Raw genomic sequence first — 26,132 nt, 5'->3', positions numbered from 1 at the left:
TGTCAAATCTGCACATGAAAAGATAGTTAGCATCACTAGTTATTAGGAACAAAAGTTAGAACCATGATGAGATACCAGCACACACTTCCTAGAATGGCTATAACAAAAAAATTCTGAAATATCAAGTGCAGGTAAGGATAAAGAGCCACTAGAATTCTCACACATTGCTGGTGGGGGAATGCCAAATGGTTTTTCCACTATTAGAAAACAGTTTGGTAATTTCTTATAAAGATAAATATATACTTCTCTGACCCAGAAAGTCCTCTCCTAATTATTGACCCCAGAGAAATAGAGGCTTACATGAAAATCTGTACTATTGTTTGTAACAGCTCTATTCATAATAGCCCCAAACTGGAAACAACCCAAATGCCTTTCAGGTAGATGAATGGTTAAGCAAACTGAAACATCTGTACAGTGTAATCTTACATAACAATAAAGGAAGTATTGGGATCCCTGGGTGGCTCAGCATTTTTGCCCCTGCCTTTGGCCCAGGGCATGATCCTGGAATCCTGGGATCCAGTCCCACATCAGGCTCCCTGCATGGAGCCTGCTTCTCCCTCTGCCTGTGTCTCTGCCTCTCTCTCTCTCTCTCTCTCTCTCTCTCTCTCAATCTGTGTGTGTATGTGTGTGTGTCTCATGAATAAATAAATAAAATCTCAAAAAAAAAAAAAATAAAGGAAGTATTGATCTACTAACCCATGTAACCATTTGGATAGATCTCCAAAGTTTTTATGTTGAGTGAAAAAAGCCAGTCTCAAAAGGAGATAGATATGCTATACCATTCTATTGATATGACATTCTCAAAACGACTCACTATAGTTTCAGAGAAGAAACCAGGGGATCTATTCCACTTCCAGGAGTTAAGAAGAAGTGGAAGATGTAACTACAAAAAGGCAATGCTGAAATTGCATTCTGTATCCCCACAGAGAGTTTTTGAAAGTGATTGAACTGTTCTGTATCCGATGGCAGTGTATACAAATCTATAGATGTGTTAAAATTGATAGAGCTGTTTACAAAAAAGTCAATTATGCTGTATGCTAATTTAAAACAAAATTAAGAGTGGGGTGCCTGGATGGCTCAGTCGGTTAAACGACCAACTCCTGATTTTGGCTCAGGTCATGATCTTAGGGTCATGAGATGGAGCCCTGCATCAGGCTCTGCACTGTGCATGGAGCTTGTGTAAGATTCTCTTTCTCTCCCTCTGTTCCTCCTGGCACCACTCACATCTCTTTCTCTCTAAAAAAAATAAAGTACTATTAGAAGTAAGAAAAATAATTACCAGATATATTTGTTCAATAACTTTTCACTCTGCAGGATTCTCACAAAAAAATTAAGGTTACTTAGCAAAGGATAAATGCATACATTAGAAAGGAATAGCACAAAAGAGAGACAGAAAAATTCCCTGGGAGATTTGAGTGGTGAGAAATCATTTCTGGATAAGAATAAGGACACATTTAAAAGCAGTCTGGATCTTGGAAGATGGGTAGATTTTTTTAATTTTTAAATTTTTAATATATTAGTACTACAGAAGTAATATTTGCCATGTGACACAGTCCAACAATACAGAAGTATATAACCTAAGTGGTGAAAGCCACACAAACACACACATACATCCCTATCACTGCTAATTCACTCCCCATGGTAACCATTGTTGACTTGGACATAGCTTGATTTATATCCTCCCAAACATGTTTCGGTGTATATATAAAGAATAAGGTAGTTTATTGACCAGACTGAGCTCAGTAAAAATGATTTTACAGGCATGAAATTATTTTATTTCTCTCCAATGTCTGTAACCATACTCTCTCAGATTTTCCTAGATCACCCTTAAAAAACAGCTTGAGAAAAAAAAAAAAAAAAAAACAGCTTGAGAATATTCCATAATTTGGGATGCCTTTCAGCCATATAACTAACTCACTAAGTTTATTTAGAGAGCAATTTTTGGGGGGAAAGCCTGATATCTCAAGTAATTCCTAACATGTCAAAAATAATATACACTTTTAAAAAAAATAATATACACTTTAAGTCAATATAACAGCATACGTTAATTATATTTCAATAACAAATAATTAAAATTTTAAAAACAAAATAAAAATCACAAAAAAATGCAAGAGTAGAAAAAACAAGTTTGTCTAGGTTACATCTTATGTATGTGCTGTCAAATATGCATGTTTAGTTAAATTGGTGATGTATACATAAACTTTTTATTGTTTCATCTATATCCCTAAAGATTTACATATTCAGATTAACCCCCAAACCTTTATGGTGCCCCTATCAGAAAAATGAGGAATCACCTCACATTCAGGGCCACTTTATGCCATATATATATATATATACACATAATGCTTTGGTTTTATGCTTTAACAAAAATGGAATATACATAAGATCTGTTATTTTCATATCTCTTTTTCCTTGCTTAACAGTTATTGATGAGTTGTTAACATTAACTAGATCTTATTTATTTAGTGACCTATAGTTAACCTTACACACAATAATAAGCAATTAGATTGCGTCCAGTTTCTGCCATTACAAAAATATCATTACATGAAAGGTTTATATACTGTGTGTATTATTTTTCTAGGGCCACCTTAACAAATAAGTGGAAACTTGTTGTCTTAAAACAACAGGTTTATATATTCCCTCACAGTTCTGGAGGCCAGAATATAGTTAGAATACTATATTCTAATTGATAGGCAGGGCCACGCTGTCCCTAAAACCTATGGGGGGACAAGCCTCACCTCCTCCAGCTCCTGGTGGCTCCAGGTGGTGCTCGGTTTGTGGTAATAGAACCCCAATGTCTGCCTCCATCTTCAGATGGCTTTCTCCCATGTCTGTCTTCTCCACTTCTCTTAGGACACTTGTCTTTGGATTCAGACCCTAATCCAGAATGAGCTCATCTTAAATTCCCTAACTTAATTATACCCACAAAGACCTTTGTTTCAAGTAAGATCAAATTTGTAGGTTCTGGCTGGTCATATGTTTTGGGAGCACAAGGCACCATTTAACTCACTAGATGTTAGAACATATGAGCAGGGAACCTGTAAGATCTTGTTCAAAGTGCCTAACTAGAAAAGAAAGTACTTCCATGCAGATTGCGATGGATACTTCACCAACTTTGGATATTATCGGTCTCTTTCACACATCCTAATAAAAATGGTTAAAATGGCGCCTTGTTTTAATTTGTGCTTCTTTGATAATTAATGAGAATAAACTCCTTTTTGCATCCTCATTGGCATTTTCTATTTCTTCTGGCTCATGTCCTTTGTTTATTTCTTTAGTGTGTGTGTGTGGTTGTTTTAAATTTTATTTTACTCATTGATTTGTAATTGCTCTTGATTGATAGGACTTGGATATATGAAAGAAAACATATTTTGAAAGCTGACCTCTCCTTTCTTCTTGGGGTTCTGGGTATGATGAACAACTCTGGTTTGAATTTGGGTGAGGAGCTAGGGCTTCCTACTGTAGAAAACTATGCAGGCCTCTGGTCACAAGAATTAAGGTTGTTTTGTTGGTTGTTTGGTTGGTTTTATTGTCCAGATCAAGGAGGGCTCTAATCAGTGGCCCCTGTCCACTAATCAGTACCTTATAGCTAAAATCATAGTCTCTTGAGTCAAACATGCCTTCAAGAATAGACTATGCCAGTTCCTCACTGTGCTCCTGGGACAAGCCAACCTTGCACAATTTATTTCCTCATGTGCAAAATGGGAAATATATAAAAATAAAATACTGAAAACCCCTTGCCCATTTTTCAGTAGAGAATGCTCTCTCATTTCCTCCTCCTCAATTGTCAAAACTGAAAAGAATCCTTCCTGAAGATTCTTGAGTAGCCACCATCTGTTCTGTCACCTCTAACAATCTATTTCTTCATTCTGTTTTATTTTCTTTCCCCATTCTCATTACTTGAAATTACCTTGTCTATTTATTTATTTAACAGATTACAGTCAGCCCCCTCATCACCCTCCTCTGTAATGCTAGTTTCCTGAAGGCTGCGACCTAGTTGATCACATCCCCTCTACATTCTCAAGACCTAAAGCCTTGCCTAATACACAGTAGATGCTCAAAAGATATTTTTAAGCAGATGAATGAATCATTAATGAGTGAAAGTAAGTAGCCTTATACCTGGTAAGTGTTCAAAAATGATAGTGAGAATCAGTGTCTAAATCTCTGATTCTTCTTGTTCAATTCATTAACAAGAAGCTCATACAGCTGAGGTTGCTTCAGTGCATTAGTAGCCTATATCATTAGAGCCACTAATGATAGTGGCTCTAAGTAGCCAACCAAAACCTAAGCCTGTAATGCCAACAGGTTAAGAAATCGAAAGCTAAGGACAATCACACAGAGACAACCAGAGTTTTTCATATAAGGTAACTGTTTAACCTTTAACCAGACAAATAATGTCCTTGCTTTGCTTCTGTGTCATCCTAGAAAAGTCTTTCCCTAGCTCCTCTGGGTGGAATACCACTCTTTACTTCCAATTTGGTACTACCCAATTCAAATCCAGTTTTGCTCAAATTCTTAATATTTTTAATATGCCTTAGTTTATCTTCTGGAATACTATATTCTAATTTATAGATATATTTTATGTGTGTGTATATATATATATATATATATATATATATATATATATATATATAATGATGTAACTTGTTAACCAGTGTCTGTACTGTCAAATCCTCCTTCAGGTCAAATGTATACAGTGTTTGCATTATCATAGTCACTATCAACGGAGTAGGTACTTTCTTATATTTCAATGTTTGAGCTCTCTTAAAGTGAAGAAGCCTATAGTACTATAATAATTGTTCAGTTTTGGTCTAAGGATGGTTAGCATTTTACCATGGCTGACCAGTTCAACATATAACTCCCTGTGACACAGAACACATGCTGCATGTACTACGTTCTCTGTATTCTTTTCAACTGCATTTAATAGTTCCCTTTATAGGGTGTAGGCTGGAGGAGATGAGTGAAGGTGGTCAAAAGGTACAAACTTCCAGGTATAAGATTAATAAACCCTCAGGGTGTTATGTACAGCATGGGGACCATAAAAGAAATCAAAAGAGATTGGGAAAATTTAAGGGCAGAATTAAAATATTAGTGCTCTTAATGATCATATCTTGCCTCTTTAGGTCACTGAGGAAACTCAGTCTCCAATATGGGGCTGACATCCATTCCCTCTTATGAAACCAAATTCACAGTTCAGCACCATGCCAAAGAATATTTTCTAATTTGTTTTTTGTTACCAATATTCATTTCTTTCCATCTTTAAGTCTGAGAGACACAATTGCCTCCACTTGCACCATGCCAGAGGACTTTTCATTTGGAAAGACAGGTGAGCTCTCGCTTTAAGATCAGTCTGGGCCATTAACACAATTCAATAACATTCACTCATTTTAAATCCAACATATTTATTCCTCTTGAGCTATTTTATTTGTGTTTGTTTGTTTTTAAATGGCAGCTCCCAGCATGATTTTCAGAGGAGAATGATTTAAAGTTCATAAAATGTCATCACACAGTACCACTTTCTCTAACAAATTGCCCAGGAAACAAAGATGAAAGTCAAACATAAACCACTTAAACTTTTTTATGTAACATGATCTAAAATTACTAGAAACATCAATTTTCAAAGATCTCATACAATTTTATTCACATCCTTGATTAGTTAAATTTTTATTGCTCAAAGATGCAAAGCATTTCAATCTTTAAAAAAAACTATTCAAATTGGTTTTATAGATATTTGTGGTTATTATGCATCTTACATTCCAACCAGAGGCAAATTTTTCAAACGTAACTCTACTTTTATTAACTTACACGACAGGACTGTGGTCTTTTTGAGATTCTCTCTGAGTTGAGTTCTGATAAAACACACAGGTTAAATCTAATCAGAAGTTTCATTAATAAGAATTCTTCCAAAAGAACATCCTGAACACCTAATATATTACAATTTCTCGGTTACCACTTACAACACATCCAGTTCCTTAAGAGAAAAAGAAATTTCAGATTCTTACGGAACATGAAGCAAGGCTATGATGAGGTAAAAATTAAACAATGCATAAACAAATCCCAAGGACTGTGCCTATCTGCATAATGGGTCTTCAAACCTTTGTTAGTTTTAAGTCTAATTTCCTAATGTGAAAAGTAAATGTGCCTACTTAAACATGTGACAAGAATTATAAAATAGAATAGAAAATTTAACTTTAATGTTTGGATATAACAAGGATCAGTTGGTTTGCTAGATGGGAAAATTAGGACTCTGAAAGAAGCAAAAGAAAATGGGATACAATCCATGATAAGAAGTTACAGTTTGAGGGGTGCCTGGGTGGCACAGTTGGGTAAACATTCAACTCTTGGTTTTGGCTCAGGTCATGATCTTGGGTTTGTGAGAGTGAGCCTCCTGTCAAGCTCCAGCCCTAGCATGGAGTCTGCTTCAGACTCCCTAACCTTCTGCCCCTCCCTGCTGCATGTTCTCTCTCTCAAATAAATAAATCGAAAGGAAAGAGGAAAGAAAGAGAGAGAGAGAGAGAGAGAGAGAGAGAGAGAGAGAGAGAGAGAGAGAAAGAAAGAAAGGAAGGAAGGAAGGAAGGAAGGAAGGAAGGAAGGAAGGAAGGAAGGAAGGAAGGAAGGAAGGAAGGAAGGAAGGAGAGAAAGAAATTACAGTTTGGTAATGACCGGAAAAAAAAAAATCCAGTATGCCTTTCTAAAGACATCTGAAAGCAGAGACCAAAATGTCAGAAAAAGTGGTTTTCCAGACTTTTAGAATTCATGGATTAGTACTTGTTTTTTAATGATTTGTCATCATTCATAAATATAAAAACTTTAAAAGCAAAACAGTGAGGAAGAATACAATCTCCAAAAAAAGGATAATCCATTAAATATACTTAACAAACATAAATTATTTTATGGAGATTACATTGTTTATGGAGATTACATTGTTCTTATTACTCTACTAAGTAAAACCTTGTCACAGGGAAGCAGTAATCCACGAGGCATTTTTGGCATTCAGTCTTCTAGAGCATCATGAAGGAATGAGGTGCTACAGAGGCACATACTCCCTGACTCAAAGGATCTTCTCTTTTTAAAGAGCCCTTTGACCATACGTAAGAGAAAACCTCACTATGAAGCCAATAACCTTAACTCAGACTGGAGCCATATCAGAGAACAAATGTGTACTGATGAATGATCAGAGGGCATATTCAATAGTCTAGTATGTTATGTTACTCTGGCTCATTTTATTGGGACTCATGCCACATGCTAGGACCACAGCTGACGTTGGCAGAATTCTGAGGCATTAGGGAAGCATGGGGAGGTGTCAACAAGCATTTTCTAAACACCATATGCATTGATCTAGGTGGTATAATTATTTAACATCACACTAAATCATAAAAATATTATCAGATATTAGTATCGACATAGAAAGAACAAAGATTCACTGAAAAGAAGTTGCCAAAGACAACTCCACAGCTGGCATTAGAATCACGATTCTCTCCCTGAATCTAACATGACATTTTAAACTCTCCACACTGGCAGCTTTGTTTTGACCATTACCCACAATTCTCCCCTATGATATCCATCAATCTCTTTTTCAGAATAATCTTTCCCCTTTCAAAATGTATCCTCAGGCTGCTGACCTTTGCTTCCTCAACAAATCTGATGAACTTCTGCAAGGCCTCCCAAAGACTAACAGACTATCCTTCCCCTTTTATTAACCATTTCCACTTTACAACATCATCTTTATCCAAAGTCATGACGGAGAACAATATTATTGTTTAGAAGCACCAATAAATCTCTCTCTCTCTCTCTCTCTCTCACACACACACACACACACATGCACACACATAAAAGCATTTCCTCAGTTTTAGTGGTTTATAATATCCTTTGAGAAGAAATCCTCTACATGAACCCACTTAATCATGTTGGGTTACAGAGTTAATCCAGGAAAGACATGGAAGGGTGGCAAGATTCCAGACACCAAACATGTGGGATTGATGCTGGTGGAACTACAGCTATAGTACATGCTCCTGGCTCTTAGGATCATAAAAACATCATGAATGTTATCACCAATCCTTTGCAGAGTACACACTGAATTATCAATCAGATAAAAACAAAGGCAGAACCTAATATGGGAAAAAATAATACAACCTATTAGAGATCCCCTTTGACCACCCAAATCTTTTGATTACTCAGTCTCATGTGTCAACCAAAGACAGATCAATTAATACTACAAGCACTTACTATGCCCCTGGGGCTCTCAAAGGTTATTACTAAAGAAACATTTTTTCCTATTTTGTGGTATAATTGATCAGTAAAATTATATTTTTAAAGTCTACATATCAGGCCTATGATTTGATATACATACACATTCTGAAAGGATTCTCCCCATCATGTAAATTCGTACATCCATCGCTTCTCATATTTAGCTTTTCTGTGTGTGTGAGAACATTTAAGTTCAATTCTTTTAGCAAATTTCAGTAATACAACATAGTGTTAACTATAGTCCCCATTTTATACATTAGATCCCCAGAACTTATTCATCCTGTAACTGAAAGTTTGTATCCTTTACCAACTTCTCCCTATTTCCCCCACCCTCCCTACCCATCCCTTGGCAATCAGTTTTCTACTCTGTTGAAAGAACAATTTTTTTAAGTCCTGACATTGTCCACAAGTTCTCAAGAATATATGTGTGCTCCTCCCCCACTTCTCACACCCAAGTAGCAAGGTATAGATTTCTACTCTGTAGTTACTGAATGTATTTGAGCCCTCTCTTCCCTCATGCCTCCATCCAGGGCTGGCCTAGAACCTCCCAGAGCTGTTGTATGAGAATAAAATAATTTTTACTATCTTAAGTCAATATATTTGGGTTTATTTGTAATAGCTCTACAAATCCAAGTGAATGAGGCTAATAATTTTCCCATTAAAACTTTGGTGACTGGCTGGAATTATAAGGAAATAAATTGTCAAAATTATTACACGTGTTTTTTCTCACAGTAACTCTTTGATTCGGGCACTACTGTTATCTTCAATTTACAGTAAAAAATTTCTGATATTTAGAGGAGTGAGTCAACTTGCCAAGATTACAGAGCTAGTAAGTGGTGGGAGCCAGGAATTGTGCACAGCATGATTTCCAAGCTATTGTTTTCCACCACTTTATAACTCCTTTGTCCCTAAATATGCTGGGCTAAACCAACTCAAATATTTTGAGACAGATGCTGGCATTTTTTAAATTAACAAACTGTTCCTTTTTAATTTTTTTTTATCTTTGCTCAATATTTATCTATATTGTCCATTCTAATAAACTTCAATTTTGGGGCCCCCATAATACAATTGTCTTACTATATACAGAGCTATACTTTTAAAGGTACAACTCCAGGGATGCCTAGGTGGCTCAGGGCATGATCCCAGAGTCCTGGGATCGAGTTCTGCATAGGGCTCCCTGCACGGAGCCTGCTTCTCCCTCTGCCTGTGTCTCTGCCTCTCTCTCTCTCTCTCTGTCTCTCATGAATAAATTAATTTTTTTTAAAAAGGTACAACTCCAATAATTAAATACACTTATATAAGGGTAATTCCCCATGGTAAAAATTCCAGAAGTGTTCTGGATTTGCCTCTTTCTCTAGGTGAAGCATGAAATCTAGGCATGCTACCTCCTGTCAGAACTTTCAAGAATCTATGCCCCAGGAGATTATAGAATTATATAAATTAAAACTGGAAGAAATCTCAGATAATCCGGTTTAATATTTTCTTTTTTGCAGGGGGTTAAAGAGGATATTGAGACCCAGGGAGGTAGGCATCTTCTCTCATCCATACTTAAACTGAAGGCCAAGCTACCCTCAATATATTCCACAGGACCATGTTGTTCTACTCCAAGAATGACAATGAGAGACCCAAGATAAGAACAACATTTAATGTTCCCTAATAATCTCATGACAATGGGCGCTTGGGTGGCTCAATCAGTTAAGCATCTGCCTTCTACTCAGATCATGATCCCAGGCTCCTGAGATCAAGCCCCACTTTGGGCGCCCTGCTCAGCGGGCACCCTGCATCTCCCTCTCCCACTCCCTCTGCTTATGCTTTCTCTCTCTTTCCTCTCTCTCTCTCTGTCAAATAAATAAATAAAAATCTTTAAGACAAAAATAACCTCATGACTAGATTTATGATGTTAAGAAAAAGAAGAAGAGGAAAAAGGAGGAGGAGGTGGAGGAGAAAAGCTACAAACAGGCAGAAAAGATTTGTAAACCACATAGTCAAAAACACAAAAAACAGACATGCATTTCAACATATTAAAAAAAAAAAAAACTCCCCCAAATCAGTAATAAGAACACAAACAACCTAATTAAAACATGGGTAAAAAAAATCTGAACAGACACGTCACCCAAAAAGATACAGATATGGCAAATAAGTCCATGAAAAGACATTCAACACTACTAGCTATCAAGAAAATGCAAATTAAAAACCCAGTGGGATACTACGATACCTGCATTAGAATAACTAAAATAAAAAATAATGACAACGTCAAATGCTGGCAACAGTGTGGTAAAAATGGAACTATCATACATTACTGATGAGAATGTAAAATTATATATAGCTACTTCAGAAAGTTTGGTATTTCCTTTTAAAACAAAAAATTGACTTACCATATGACCTAGCAATTGCATTCTTAGGGACTTATCCCAGAGAAATTAAAACCTATTTTCACATAGAAATGTGTACACAAATGTTCACAGCAACTTTATCTACAATAGCTAAAAACTGGAAGCCACACAAGTGTCCCTCACTACGTGAATGGTTAAACAAAATGTGGTATATTCATACCATGAAATACTGCTAAACAACAAAAGAACAAATTGTGGATATGCAACTTGAATGAACCTCAAGGAAGTTATGCTGACTGGAAAAAAAAAAGTCAAAAGGTTACATACTGCAAAATTCCATTTATTTCACAGTAGTGAAATAACATAATTATGGTCAACCCTTAAACAACAGGGGTTTGAATTTTTTACAGTGTGGTACTGTAAATATATTTTTCTTATGATCTTCTTAATAACACTTTCTTTTCTTAGCTTACTTTATTGTAAGAATACAGTATATAATACATGTAACATATAAAATGTATGTTAACTTTATGTTATGGGTAGGCTTCCAATCGACAGTAAACTATTAGTAATTATATTTTTGAGAAGTCAAAGGTTATATGCGGATTTTCAACTGCATGGGAGTTGGCACCCCAAATCCTGAAACGTTCAAAGGTCAACTGTATAGAGATGAAGAATAGACTAGAGATTTCCAGGGATTTCATGTTTTTTTGTTTTTTTTTTTTAATTTTTTTTTATTTATTTATGATAGTCACAGAGAGAGAGAGAGGCAGAGACACAGGCAGAGGGAGAAGCAGGCTCCATGCACCGGGAGCCCGATGTGGGATTCGATCCCGCGTCTCCAGGATCGCGCCCTGGGCCAAAGGCAGGCGCCAAACCGCTGCGCCACCCAGGGATCCCGGGATTTCATGTTTTAAAGAAACTTCAATATAATTCTCTTACACACTAATAGAAATATAAAGGAATAATTTTACTTTAGTTGAAGAAAAATTGTATTAGATACTCTCTTTCTTTTGTTTTGATTTACATTGTGATATTATGATTTATAATAAGAAATAAATATTTCGTCTTTACCCCACTTCTGGCGTGGTTTTAGAAGTCCTAAAACCATTGGAATTTTCTAAGTGATAAGAGTGATAAAGGTGTCTTTTGTCATGTTAATGAGGTGACTTTGGGAAAGCCCCAGGTAACCTAAGGGTGGAGGCCGGTTGTAAGGAGAGAGGATCTTGTAACTGGAAGTAGTACTTTCAGACCCCTCCCAAGACCTCCAGGGACAGGAGTGGGGTGGGATATTGGGTTCAATAGCCAATGGTCAATGATTAAATCAAACATGTCTATATAATGAAGCATCCATAAAACCCAGAAGGATGAGGTTCGGAGTTTCAGGGTTGATGAATGGGTGGAGCTGTGAGGAAAGTGATGCTCTGGGAGAGGGCATGAAAGCTCCATGCCCTTCCCCATACCTTGCTTTATGCAGCTCTTCTTCTGGCTGTTGATTCATATCCCTTAGTATCCTTTGTAATAAGCTGGTAATCTAGTTAGTAAATGGGTTTTTTGGGTTCTCTGAGCCACTTTAATGAATTAACTGAACCCAAGGAGGGGGTTATGGGAACCTCCGGTTTTTAACCAGTTGGTCAAAATGGTAACAACTTGAGTTTGCAGTTAACATCTGAAGTGGAGGGCATTCTTGGAAGATTGAGTACTTAGCCTCTGAAATCTGATGCTGTAGATGGTGTCAGAATTTAGTTGGATTTTCTTTTTGTCATGAGCATGCTATGAAGGCTCACACATGAGTTGTGTCCACAATGTCAGCTCTATTCAATCGTAAAGCAAAGTTAATCACAATTATAAAGCAGGTTCAGGATTCCAAATTCGATGACAATTCACCACGTGCTTAAATGTGGCTTTTTACACAGCTTAAAGGGCAGGACAGAAGACAAACCACACAACAAACAGGATAACAGAAGGGTGTGGGAAGTTAATGAACCAAACACAGTCTGTGGGAAAGGAGTTGCGATAAGGCTTTGGTCCTCACCGGGGCAGCTCTTGGCACTTACTGCTTCTGATGTTCAAGCAGGGAAGGATCTTGGCTCTGTTCAGGGATCAGTCAGGCAGAGCCTTGTCAGCAGCATTGCCACTTGTAAATGGTCAGACACAGAGGGGTCATTTCTGAAGAGTCTGACACTTTGCTGCCAAAATCCTCTCCTTTTAGAGGGATTTAATCAGTCTTGGGCCCTTGCAGACCTCCTCTGGTCCCTCTTATCAGTTCTGGGGTGTGAGTTGATGCTGGTCCCAGAGATACCTCGTAGGTGCATATCTTTAACTACTTCCATCACTGCCTGACACAGGCTCCTGCTTGATATGAGACACTCCATATTGCTCTCTACACTTTTTGTTGTTTGATTGCTGAGGCTAAGACATCCCATACTATGTGAAATAGTAATGGTGAGAGTGGTCATCCCTGTCTTGTTCCTGACCATAGAGGAAAAGCTCTCAGTTTTTCCCCATTGAGGATGATATTAGCTGTGGGTCTTTGGTATATGGCTTTTTTGATGTTGAGGTATATTCTATCTATACCTACTCTGTTGAAATTTTTTATCAAGAATGGATGTTATATTTTGTCAAATGCTTTTTCTGCATCTGTTAAGAGGATCATATGGTTCTTATCCTTTTATTAATGTGGTGTATCACATTGATTAGTGCATATTGAACCATGCTGGCAGCCCAGAAATGAATCCCACTTCATTTGGAGAATAATTCTTTGAATGCACTGTTTGATTCATTTTACTAGTATCTTGTTGAGAATTTTTACATCCAGATGTGTTCATCAGGGTTACCGGCCTGTTAATTCTCCTTTTTAGTAGGGTCTTTGTCTGGTTTTGGAATCAAGGTAATGCTGCCCTTGTAGAAAGAATTTGGAAGTTTTTCTTCCATTTCAATTTTTTTGGAAGAGTTTGAGAAAAATAGGTATTAACTCTTTTTTGAATGACTAGTAGAATTCTGGGAAGCCATCTGGCTCTGGACTTTTTGTTTGTTGGGATATTTTTCATTACTGACTCAGTTTCTTTGCTGGTTATGAAACTGTTCAAATTTTCCATTTCTTCCTATTTCAGCTTTGGTAGTTTATATGTTTCAAGGAATTTGTTCACTTCTTCCAGATTGCCCAATTCATTGGCATATACTTTTCTAATATTCTCTAATTATATTTCTGTAGTGTTGGTTGTGATCTCTCCTCTTTCATTCATGATTTTATTTATTTGAGTCCTTTCTCTTTTCTTTTTTCATAACTCTGGCTAAGGGGTTTATCTATTTTATCAATTCTTTCAAAGAACCAGCTCTTAGTTTCATTAAAAGGCATCCATATTGGCAACAAAGAAATCATACTTTGCAGACAACATGGTAGTCTATGTAGAAAACGCAAAAGACTCCACCTGAAAGTTGCTAGAATTGATACAGGAATTCAGCAAAATTACAGGATATAAAATCAACACACGGAAGTCTGTTACAATTCTACACACCAAAAATGAAGCAGCAGAAAGAGAAATCAAGGAATCGATCCCATTTACAATTGCATCAAAACCCAAAAAACGTTGGAATAAACCTAACCAAGGAGGTAAAGGATCTGTACTCTGAAAACTACAGAACACTTATGAAAAAAATTGAAGATCACACAAAGAAATGGAAAAACATTCCATGCTCATGGACTAGAAAAACAAACATTGTTAAAATGTCTATACTTCCCAAAGAAATCTACACACTCAATGCAATCCCTATCAAAATACCACCAGCACTTTTCACACAGGTAGGACAAACTATCCTAAAATTCATAAGGAACCAGAAAAGACTCCGAACAGCCAAAGCAACCCTGAAAAAGATAAGCAAAGCTGGAGGCATCACAATTCTGGACTTCAAGCTCTATTACAAAGCTGGAATCATCAAAACAGTGTGGTACTGGCACAAAAACAGACACATAGATCAGTGGAAAAGAACAGAGAATCCTGAAATGGACCCTCAACTCTATGGTTAACTAATCTTTGACAAAGCAGGAAGGAATATCCGACTGGAAAAAGACAGTCTCTTTAACAAATAATGCTGGGAAAATTGGACAGCCACATGCAGAAGAATGAAACTGGACCACTCTCTTACACCATACACAAAGATAAGTTCAACTTGGATGAAAGGCCTAAATGTGAGATAGGAACCCATCAAAATCCTAGAGGAGAACACAAGCAGCAACCTCTTTGACCTAAGCCACAGCAACTTCTTACTAGACACAACACTGGAGGCAAGGGAAACAAAAGCAAAAATGCAATATTGGGATTTTGTCAAGATAAAAAGCTTCTGCACAGTGAAGGAAACAATCAACAAAACTAAAAGGACCTACAGAATGGAAGAAGATATTTGCAAACAGCAAACCTGATAAAGGGTTAGTATCCAAAATCCGTAAAGAACTTATCAAACTCAACACTCAAAAAACAAATAATCCAGCTAAGAAATTGGCAGAAGACATGAATAGACAATTTTCCAAAGAAGACATCCAGATGGCCAACAAACACATGAAAAGACACTCAACATCACTCATCATCAGGTAAATACAAATCAAAACTACTATGAGATGCCACTTCACACCTGTCAGAATGGCTAAAATTAACAACACAATAAACAAGAGGTGTTGAAAGGATGCAGAGAAAGGGGAACCTTGCACTGTTGGTAGGAATGCAAATTGGTGCAACCAATTGGAAAACAGAGGTTCCTCAAAATGTTAAAAATAGAACTAGGATCCAGCTGCTACTGGATTTCTACTGGATAGCTACTACTGTTTTACTAGTAGGTGTTTACCCAAAGAATACAAAAATAGTGATTCAAAGGGGCACATGCACCCCAATGTTTGTTTATACCAGCATTATCAGTAGCCAAACTATGAAAAGAACTCAAATGTCCATTGACTGATGAATGGATAAATATGTGGTATAGGGATAGGGACACCTGGGTGGCTCAGTGGTTGAGAATTTCCTCTGGCTCAGGGCATGATCCCAGGGTCCTCGGACAATGTCCTACACCAGGCTCCTCGCAGGAACCTACTTCTCTCTCTGCCTATGTCTCTGCCTCTCTCTGTCTCTCATGAATAAAATAAATAAAATCTTAAAAAAAAAAAAAGATGCAGTATATATACACAATGGAATACTACTCAGCCAGCAAAAAGAATGAAATCTTCATTTGCAGTGCCATGGATAGAGCTACAGTGTATTATGCTAAGCAAAATAAGTCAGTTAGAGAAAGACAAATCCATATGATTTCATTCGTGTGGAATTTACGAAACAAAACAAATGAACATATGGGAAGGGGGAGAAAAGAGAGAGGAGGTTGAGGGAAACAAACCATAAAAGACTCAATAATAGAGAACAAACTGTGGGTTGATGGAGATAGCTGAGTGGGGGATGGGCTAGATGGATGATGAGCTTTATGCAGGGCACTTGTTATGATGAGCACTGGGTATTGTAGGTAAGTGATGAACCACTGAATTCTGTTCTTGAAACCAGTATTACACCATATGTTTACTTACTAGAATTAAACATTTGCAGAAAAAAATATATATTAAATTTAGTTGGATTATAGAACAACCATCTGTGTCTGAGAACTGCTTAGGAGTGTGGGGAAACTGCCCCATGTTCATTGCAATTGGAATCAGAATCTTTAGCATCTAGGACCCAAGAATATAGCTGACTGAGAAGTTAGATACCAAAATAGTTATCAAGATTTTGAAAGACTACTCCTGATATTATATTTCTAGTGAAAATTCAATGTTATCAAAATGTATTTCCCTATTTAAAGGGAAATTGTTTTAATAGGTGTTAAGTGAATTTAGCAGGAGAATGCTGAAGTACTATTACTCACATACAATCCCTAATCATAACATTTACTCCATTCCACGATGGCTAAATGGTAGTCTAATCTTTCAACAAAGAATAATAAAGTTCCCTTGAAGTAAGTATCAGTTTTTATTATTTTATTGTTGTGCGTTGAGGTAAACACCATGTATGTGTTTTCTCTGAGGAAAACAGGAAATCACCATAGGGTAGGAGCTGGGGTTCTGGATCCATCAATGGGAGAGGTCCAGGTGTGGTAAGAAGAGCAGCCTCTGGACACAGCTTGTTTTGAGGTCAAAGTCTTCTACTGGCTTGCTAAGTGTCCTAGGCAACTGACTTGACAGTTATTTCAACTATAAGATGGAAATAGGGATCCCTGGGTGGCGCAGCGGTTTGGCGCCTGCCTTTGGCCCAGGGCGCGATCCTGGAGACCCGGGATCGAGTCCCACATCGGGCTCCCGGTGCATGGAGCCTGCTTCTCCCTCTGCCTGTGTCTCTGCCTCTCTCTCTCTCTCTGTGACTATCATAAATAAATAAAAATTGAAAAAAAAATATTAAAAAAAAATAAAAAAATAAAAAAATAAAAAAGATGGAAATAATAGCATTTACCTTCTAGAACTGTGGTGATGCTAGCAAGGTAAGTGCTTTGTCTATTTCTTGGAATGTGAAACATGCTCCAGGTATTATCAAAATCATCACCTAGGCAGAATTATGCAGTTTATCTTAAACTATCAGTCAATAGATATTTGGTTTTCAAGTTTGGCGTTGCATTAAAAATTCAATTAAAAATGCTTTGTAAGAATAATATCTTAAAATATTTAGAATACTGGATTGAAACACCAATAGCTATCTCATTATTAATGATAAAATGTCAACAAAAAAAAAGAGTAATTGGAAAAATGTCAGCATGCTTACTGCCTTTAGAACGACAATAAACTCATTCCTTCCTACAATTATTGTTAAGTATCAACCTAAAATTTTACCTGGGGAATTTAAATACATGGGGAAGCAAAATATAATCCCCTTTATATCTCAAGTATTATAAAAACAAACCAAAACCAAATGCACTAAAATTCCCGATATCTAGAAGTACTCCACTCTAGCTCGCCCATACTCTTCTGCTGTTATTGCAGAGTATGATTGAGGAGAACCTACCTCTCAGAACTGGAATTTCGTAGAATAAGAAAAAGAGTCTAAGAAAAATAAAAACTCATCAAAAATAAACACAAAAATCCTCAAAGGGTAATGCAGATTCTATTTATTTCCTAAGTATCTTATTAATCATAACTGCCAATGGTAAAGAATTTTAGAAAATTCCTCATACTAAATAAATGCCATTTTTTTGGTAGCACTTAATTTTCATAAGAGAATTGTATGTATATCCTGTTCTTAGGGCTAAAATTAGGTCAAGTTAATCATTAAATATGGTGTTTAAAAATAGTATCTCTATGACTGTACTTCAACACACTGAGAAATTTCCACAACCTCCATGAATTAGTGCTTTGGCTAACATATGGAGTCTGCCATTTTCTTCCTATCACATTCTGGCTGTCACAATGTGGCAGTGCTATTACCAATGCCCAAATCTGCAATTCTGCCCCCAATGTCATGGTCACCTGGCTATGTCCACACCAAGGTCCTGGGCTCTGAGTGGAGGGTGCTGATGTCTCTGCCTAACTGCCAATATCAAACATACTGGTATTTAGTGTTCTTCACATTGCACAGAGATTTCATGGAAGACAATACTTTCCATTCCTACTCACAAGTAAAACTGATAAGGTTAAAAGTTCACTGAAGTGATTGACTTGATTGATCAGTTTGGAATCCCTGTCACTTATCAAATCAGATAAAGTGCATGATACATGCACTCACAGAGACTTGTAAAAGCCATGACTATGCAGTTCATCCATGACTACCATTTCCCATGTATCAGACACAGCCTTAGGTGCTAGGAAAATAATGCTCTTGACCTAGAGGAGTTTGCAGTCTGCTGGTAGTGCTGTTAAAGCAAAAGGATGAAAGCACTCAAGGTTTCTATAAATCTCCTCTCAAATGAAGAAGTCTTACCTTGAATTTTCTGATACAATCTCATCAATTCAGCAGAGTCATAAATATGCGTGTTTATTATGAAAAAAATCACTGAGCTATTCAAAATTTCAGTAAAACTGAAAAATACAATTCAGCCCCTGATACTGTTGCCTTTATTGGATGATTAAGATTCTACGGTTTAGCTCAAAGAGATGTACTGCAGAAACATATTTACCCGATTGCATGTTAGCGGTCTGCCAATAGGGAGGGTCCATAAAAGAATCATTGATAATATCTGTATCTTTGTTGAAAAAAAGGTGATATATATTCCACTACCCTCCTCTCCTTAAATTTCTTCGTATTTTATAGTAGATTAGTATTTAATTCCCCTACTATATCCATTATTCTTACTTTTGTAAATCCTGTTGTAATAAACATCATTATAACTAAATATTTGTATATTTCTTTATTCCAAACAGATTCCAAGAGTAAAATTGTCTGGCCAGTGTGTATGTAAATATTTAACACATTAGTATTATGTTCTAGAAAAGTGGTACCAATTTACAGTGTTACTTGTAGTATATGAAACTGTATGCTTTATAGAAAAATTCTTAGGTAAAAAAAAAAATAATAATTAACTGTTGGAAGTGTTGCTTTCTTGGGAAAATATCTTATGTGCAGGGAAGAAAAAATGCCAGATGAAGGTAAGAGACATAAATCATGATATCCTGACAAAACAGTTTCTTGATTTAAAACTTTTCTGAATCAGACAGTGTCATCAACCATATTTATGTTCTTCTTTTGAATATTTTACACACATGCTCCAGTACCACAATGCCTTCCTTAACTCTCCTTCTACTTACGTATATTCTTCCCCTCCTATAAATATCCTGCTTTGGTAAGCTTAGCTGTTACTGGTATAATTTTTATTAACTATATGAGCCACATAATAGGTCTGGTCCTAATTATTTACACCTCACAATGTAGCCATTTATTCCTATATGTATATAGTACTTGAATGCGTGTAACATAATTATTCTCCCCGGAGACTGGGCCATAATGTTTTTCAGAAATAGGCACCATGTTTTAAAGACTCGTTTTTGAATCTTTGTGAGTCTTCACAGGACTGACATAAAATTAAAACTTAAATGTTAAGGGCACTTAGGTGGCTCAGTCAGTTAAGCGTCTGCCTTTGGCTCAGGTCATGATCTCAGGGTCCTGGGATTGAGTCCCACATTGAGATTTCTGCTCAGAAGGGAGTCTGTTTCTCCCTCTGCCGCTTCCCCCTGTTTATGCTCACTTGCTCTGGCTCTCTTTCTCTCTCTCATTTTATTTTTATTTTTATTTTTTTTAATTTTTGTATTTATTTATGATAGTCACACACAGAGAGAGAGAGGGGGGCAGAGAAACAGGCAGAGGGAGAAGCAGGCTCCATGCACCGGGAGCCCGATGTGGGATTCGATCCCAGGTCTCCAGGATCGCGCCCTGGGCCAAAGGCAGGCGCTAAACCGCTGCGCCACCCAGGGATCCCTCTCTCTCATTTTATTTAACAAAATCCTAAAAAGAAAAAAAAATTAAAGGTTGGTTGATGGCACTGTTCCTAAAGGGAAAGCAAACTTGGCCTTTGGCCTAGCAGTCAAGTTTGAAATGACACATAGTCTGGCTGAAGAGACAAACAGCCTTGAGTTTCCCCAGACACAAGAAGTTAACTTGTACACCACTATGATTCTCATATCTCTAATGACTACTAGTTTCCAAGGGCTTCTTGATGCACCATGCTTTTCAAATAGTTCCTCACTTTTTGTACTTATAAAAGCCCAGGGAGGTAAGTCACATCTCATTTTACAGATGAGGAAACTATAGGTCATATAGGTTGAACACACAAAAGCCCAGATTTGAACCCTCACTCTATTTAATCACCAAAATCACTGTCACAAAAAAGAAGGGTAAAAACTAAACCCTTCTTTATTGTCAACATTTAATCTTTTAGAAATGGTATCAAATATTCTTTTTAGTTAGGTGCTCAGAATATCGTTTGGCATGCCATTTAACTTAGCCTCTGCAACAGTTCCACATCGAGCCATTTAGCTGTCAATGAAGAAGAATAAAGATGTTCCATGACACTCAACACCTGCTGAAAGCACAAAGCTTTGAGGATGAGCTTTAAAAATAAATCAAGGGGCTTCTGGTTCAAGATGGCTGATGGAATACAGAAGTTTCTCTCACATCCTTTTCTTGACCCCATTACAATGAAAGTAAAAGAATTGAAAAGAATAAACCCATGACAATGAGAGATTTGGAAGGGGAGAGCAGTCAGCATGAAAAAGTATATTGTAAATTTCTGGAAGATGAAAAGGAGATGAAGGTGTATGGCTATGCTCCAAAGCGGAGCTGCAGTCAAGAAGGAATGCTAATAAATATCTTTGCAAACCCTGAGGGTGCTCCAGACTCAACGCAGGCAAATTCTACAAAGGTCTTGATGGTAATTGGGTTGCAAAGAAGAGAATTCGTTGCAAATCTCTAAGACCAACTCCCTCATCTCCTTCCATATCCCATATGAAGAGGTCCAGGCAGCTAGGAGTTTAGGAGGCTGTAAGCAGAGAGCTCCCAGGATGGATGGATGGATGGATGGATGGATGGATGGATGGATAGATGGATAAGCAGAAGCAGATAAAACAACAAACATACAGGAATCTCCAGATTGAAAGCTGAGCTCAACGGGAAAAAAAAACAAAAAACAAAATAGGAACAAAAATATTATATTTCCCATGTTTCCTTCACACATTCTAAAAGAACTCCCCACTGTCTGTGATAAGCTTATTAATTCATGCTGACATTTTCCTCCTTCAGGCTCCCACTATGGCATGATATCCCAGAGAAATTATTACAGGTTTAGGAAAGCAATCTTCTGGGCTCTATCATCTGCTCCCAAAATGAATGTCATCAAAGTCAGTGTTTAAAAGCATGAGGTGGTCTCTGAATTGCTATATTCTGACATCCACAAGGGCAGGAGGCCTATTTTGAAGAACAAACTTGGGGTGACGTCTTCCCCAGAAGCTACATACGCAAGGAAACGCCCATTAACTGAGAAGAGAATTGATGAAAGTACCCTTGAGAAATTTTTAGGTTACAAATGGAAGAGAAAACCGGCAATTAAACCACAGACATCTTCTCACCATTTAAAAAAAAAAAAAATCATCTCCTTATTTTTATGAAGATCGTGTAGCAAAATAAAGCCCATGACTCTGTAATGTAATTACATCACTAATACAACAGTCTATTTGTCATTCCCTGAGGGGAGCCGGAGTTGGAGCAGAACAACTAGATATGTAAGTAATTGTAATTCCCACAAGGAGAACCCAGAAAATATTTCGCCGCACGTACAGTGTGTTATGAATGTCAGTGTGAAAGCACAGTTCGCCTAAAGCCTGCAATCCATCTCCCTTCAGTTATTCACCAACACCCAGAGCTGTATCAAAAGATCCATTCAAACAGTGCATCCCAGACTTACATTATCAGCAGACACTGCTTTAATTAGCAGTGGTTTTCAAAGGACTGGATGGCTTCAAGAACTTCATTTGAACCAGAAAGTAGAAATCTGGATCCTTATCAGTTTCACTTTACTCTTCCCTCCCGTCCCTGAGTGCTAACAGACACAGCCCTCATCTTTCTTGAAGGAAAAAAGAAAAATGGAAATGGTAGCTAGGACTCTGCCATTCGGGTGCAGTCCACTTTTTCCTCAACCTTCAGCAATGCAAAGGGACTAAAATTAGAATTGCACAGGGACCGAGATATCTGTGTCAGGCGCGGGGAGTGGTAAGAACTACAAAGGGGGATGAGAAAGAGCTTAAGAAATCACCTTAAAAATAACACTTAAAATGCAGACCTTCTGCATCCTAAATTTTTATTCCTGATGCAAACTCAGCATCTACTTTATTTTCTATAGTGTTATGAAAGAATAGAATGCTTGATTTTGGCAATATTTTGACATTAATATTAAGGCACTTATATATTATTTTATCTAGTCTGTAATGTTCACCCATGATTCCATTATTAAATCTTTGTGACTTCTCAGTGAAAACATAAAAAAAAAAAGTGCAATTCAATTCATGAGTACTGAGCTGTGAAATTTTATACTAAAAGAAATCTAATAATCTAGTAATAAGGACTTTGACTTTACACTTGGTCAGTGGTGACACAAAAAATAGAATCTATTTCAGTTTCTAATGTTTGTATAAGTAGGCATTGTTTGGTATGGAAAGGATTTAATAACCACACAGCCCAAAGACACTTTTTACAGACTTCTCAAATGCTAGCGAGCACAGCAATCCTTGCAACTCCAAACCAACCTCTCAGCCTGTAAAGAAGGAGACCAAAGATTACGTGATTTGTCTAAGGTCACACAAACAGAACCTTAACACCAAAATGGTCTCCTAGACTCAGATACAACATGCTTTTTACCACACTCCACAGCACTTAAAAAGAGACGGAACACCTATTCCTAGGAATCAGAAGAACGCACACACACCCAAAGGCACAGGTTCTTTATTTTGGTTTTCGTAGATGTTAAAATGGCACTCAGAACACTTGTGTGCACACCTACGCTAACTCATCATTTTTGTTGTCTTACCTCATTCTGCAATTATGCCCATTAAGATTTCAATTCCTATCGCTTCGTAATATTCTATAGGTCTCAATCATCCATGGCATCTTATCTCCTCCCTCCTTTTTTTTAAATTTTTATTTATTTATGATAGTCACAGAGAGAGGGAGAGAGAGGCAGAGACATAGGCAGAGGGAGAAGCAGAGGGAGAAGCAGGCTCCATGCACCGGGAGCCCAATGTGAGATTCGATCCTGGATCTCCAGGATCACTCCCTGGGCCAAAGGCAGGCGAAGCAGGCTCCATGCACTGGGAGCCCGATGTGGGATTCAATCCCGGGTCTCCAGGATCGCGCCCTGGGCCAAAGGCAGGAGCCAAACTGCTGCGCCACCCAGGGATCCCCCTCCTTTTTTTTTTTAATTTCAAGGTACAGATTCTTCAAGTATTTAAAAATTGTTACTGGCTCTATTAAAAGGAGGCAAGAGAGAAGTTAAAGTGGAATTATTTCTTATGCAAAAGAGACTTAAGAGCAATTATTTAGTTTTTCACTTTGATCTGCCAAATGATTACATTTCATGGTTATTCTTTGCAACTATACTTCACCTGGGGTAAAACCAGAATCTTCTTATTACTCATAATGCTGGAGGGATGGGTCAGTTCTCTGAAGAACATTATCTTAACCAGTGAACTCTACAATACCTGGTGTTGACTGATCAATCCTACAACCCCTTTATTGATTTCTCAGAGAGTTCTTATCTCCCTAAGAAATGGGACTAAATTAATCTTACTAAAAATTCAGAACTGACACTGAGTTCAGAAATTCACAGAATCCTAATTTGGAATGTCCTGCATTTGCTTTTCAGTTGAAGGATACTTACTGAGGCACTTACCATAAAATATTTTTATTATTGCTCATCTGGGGTTTTTTTTTGAAAATAACTATTTCCCCAGAGTATTTTGGATGTCAACTTATTACAGAACTCTAGCCCTCTCTGGATAAAAGGGATTAATACATTCAAAATTTACTAGTGATGAATGGGCCATCCTGAGAGAGTTATCAAATAGACACACAGAATGCACCATATGTACTACAAACATGTTAAGAAGACCAGCAGCCTTCTTTTTTTGTTTTTGCTTTTGCTTTTAAGATTTTTATTTATTTTTTATTTGCAAGAAACAGAGAGAGAGAGAGCACAGCAGAGACATAGGCAGAAGAAGAAACAGGCTCCATGCAAGGAGCCTGACATGGGACTTGATCCTGGTACTCCAGGATCACACCCTGGACCAAAGATAAGTGCTCAACCGCTGATCCACCCAGGCTTCCTTGACCAGCAGCCTTCTTAAAGATACCCAAATGCCTACCATTCTGCATGATGATGTCACACATAAAAACAAACATGAGGCAGCATCATAGAGGAATTAAAGTCTGGGGACAAATTAACTCACATCCTCTACCATCAAAATGATCCTTCCCACAAAATGGACACCCAAGGCAATTTTATTAGTAAAATCCAGAATATAGCAGAAGTCATTGATCCACCCTCACAAATGGCAGAGAAATATAAGGAGTTTTCTAAAATAAAAATTCAAATGCCAAAGGAAAGGAGATGTCATCGTTCATTTGTTTGTTTTCATATTTCCTTCCTTGGTCATTACCAAAATTAGTATAAAAGGATTCAGGGCAATCAATTATGATAAAGATACATAGATCCAGTGCCTGACCACCAGAGATTTATGAACTTAAATTTACCATTTATTTTATTATATGATGTTGTCTTATTAGGAATTATGTATGGATCAGAATCAACATTCAAGGCATACTGAAAATCATCTCTAGATAACACATCAGAAGCATCAGCAGTCCAAACTTTTTTTCAAGTATGTCAGTATCTACTGTGTACCTGTTACCAATGACGATAGTTAGGCACAATTAGAAAAACAGATTATTTAGTTGTTGATTCAAAACCTTGGGAGCTTCCCAGGTGAAATTTGATATTGCTCCCCACACATGGAGGGCTGGGAGAGACCAAATAGGTAGACCACTCTAGATTGGTAGGTGGTGGGTTTAATAAGCAAGGAACTTACTAATAAGCTTATCTTAGGTGTCACAAGATGAGTAGATCTCCACACCCAACAGCCAGAATCTTAAAAGTCTATATAGAGGCCTTAACTGGATTCAGACACTATGCCATTCAGATGGTCTCAACAACACCTTATTCTCTCTCTCAAGGCAACTTCTTTGAAAACAGCTCCCGCAGGCATATTAGGCAGAATGTATATTCCAAGGAAAGAGTGGCTGGAGGCAGAAGGTCCTCCAACTACTGGAATTCAGCTCATCATGGGTCAACCAGCAGTCGTGTCCTTTCAGTGACCTCCAACAGTCAATATTATGACAGAATGTAATATGTTACAATGTAAAATACTTTACAATTGTTCCATTGTTAAGACATTTCTGATGAATAATTATAGACTTGCTCTCTCAAGTTTAGGTGAGAAAAAAGAATCAGGGATGTTTATCTTTTCTACACTTAAGATTTACCATTATTACCTCATAACCTATGAAAAATTATAAAATACAATAATAGCCTTGGCCAAGGCTTTCTCTATCATGTATGCTTCCACTATAGTCCATAGGACCCTGTCTTGTTCAAAAGTCATTCAGAAATGTCCACTGATTTGAAAGGCTCTTTCTGCTTTTTCTGAGGACATTTCTACCTAACAGATGCTAGATTACATCGGCAAAAGTGCTCTCCCCAACAAAAGTCAGACTTGTTATCAGATAATAACATTGGGAACTATAACCAATGTTAGTCCCATGTTTTTTTTTTGTTTGCTAACAAGTTTCTTCTTAGAAAATAATTAATTTTATTTGTATTAATGAAGCTATGAATAACTAATTGAACCTTATTTTAAAAGTGTGCTTCACTGAATCATCACAGAATTCTAAAATGCCTAGTTTTCTGCATTTGTGTATTTTAACTACATTTTTCTTCAATTTTCTCTTTCACTCTATCAAAAAGAATTGGTACAATCTCTTTTTTCTGAAACCGAGAATA

At 37.2% G+C, this 26,132-nt stretch overlaps 1 protein-coding gene across 34 annotated transcripts in view; it reads right to left on the bottom strand.

Annotated features, from left to right (window-relative positions):
- Positions 1-26,132, bottom strand: part of LOC112641773 (muscular LMNA interacting protein) — a 261,862-nt gene that overhangs the window by 220,605 nt on the left and 15,125 nt on the right. The window contains exon 1 of one of the 34 annotated variants that reach the window (XM_035697377.2): positions 21,987-22,153. The exons of the other annotated variants lie outside the window; for them this stretch is intronic. The gene's annotated coding sequence lies outside the window, so the exon portion shown is untranslated. Of the gene's footprint in view, positions 1-21,986; positions 22,154-26,132 lie in introns of those variants that run through there. 34 annotated transcript variants of the gene reach the window in all.

Source organism: Canis lupus, chromosome 12, assembly GCF_003254725.2.
Source record: "Canis lupus dingo isolate Sandy chromosome 12, ASM325472v2, whole genome shotgun sequence".
NCBI lineage: Eukaryota > Metazoa > Chordata > Mammalia > Carnivora > Canidae > Canis > Canis lupus.
Note: the sequence above shows the minus strand (reverse complement) of the source record. Positions and strands in the feature narration are given on the sequence as shown.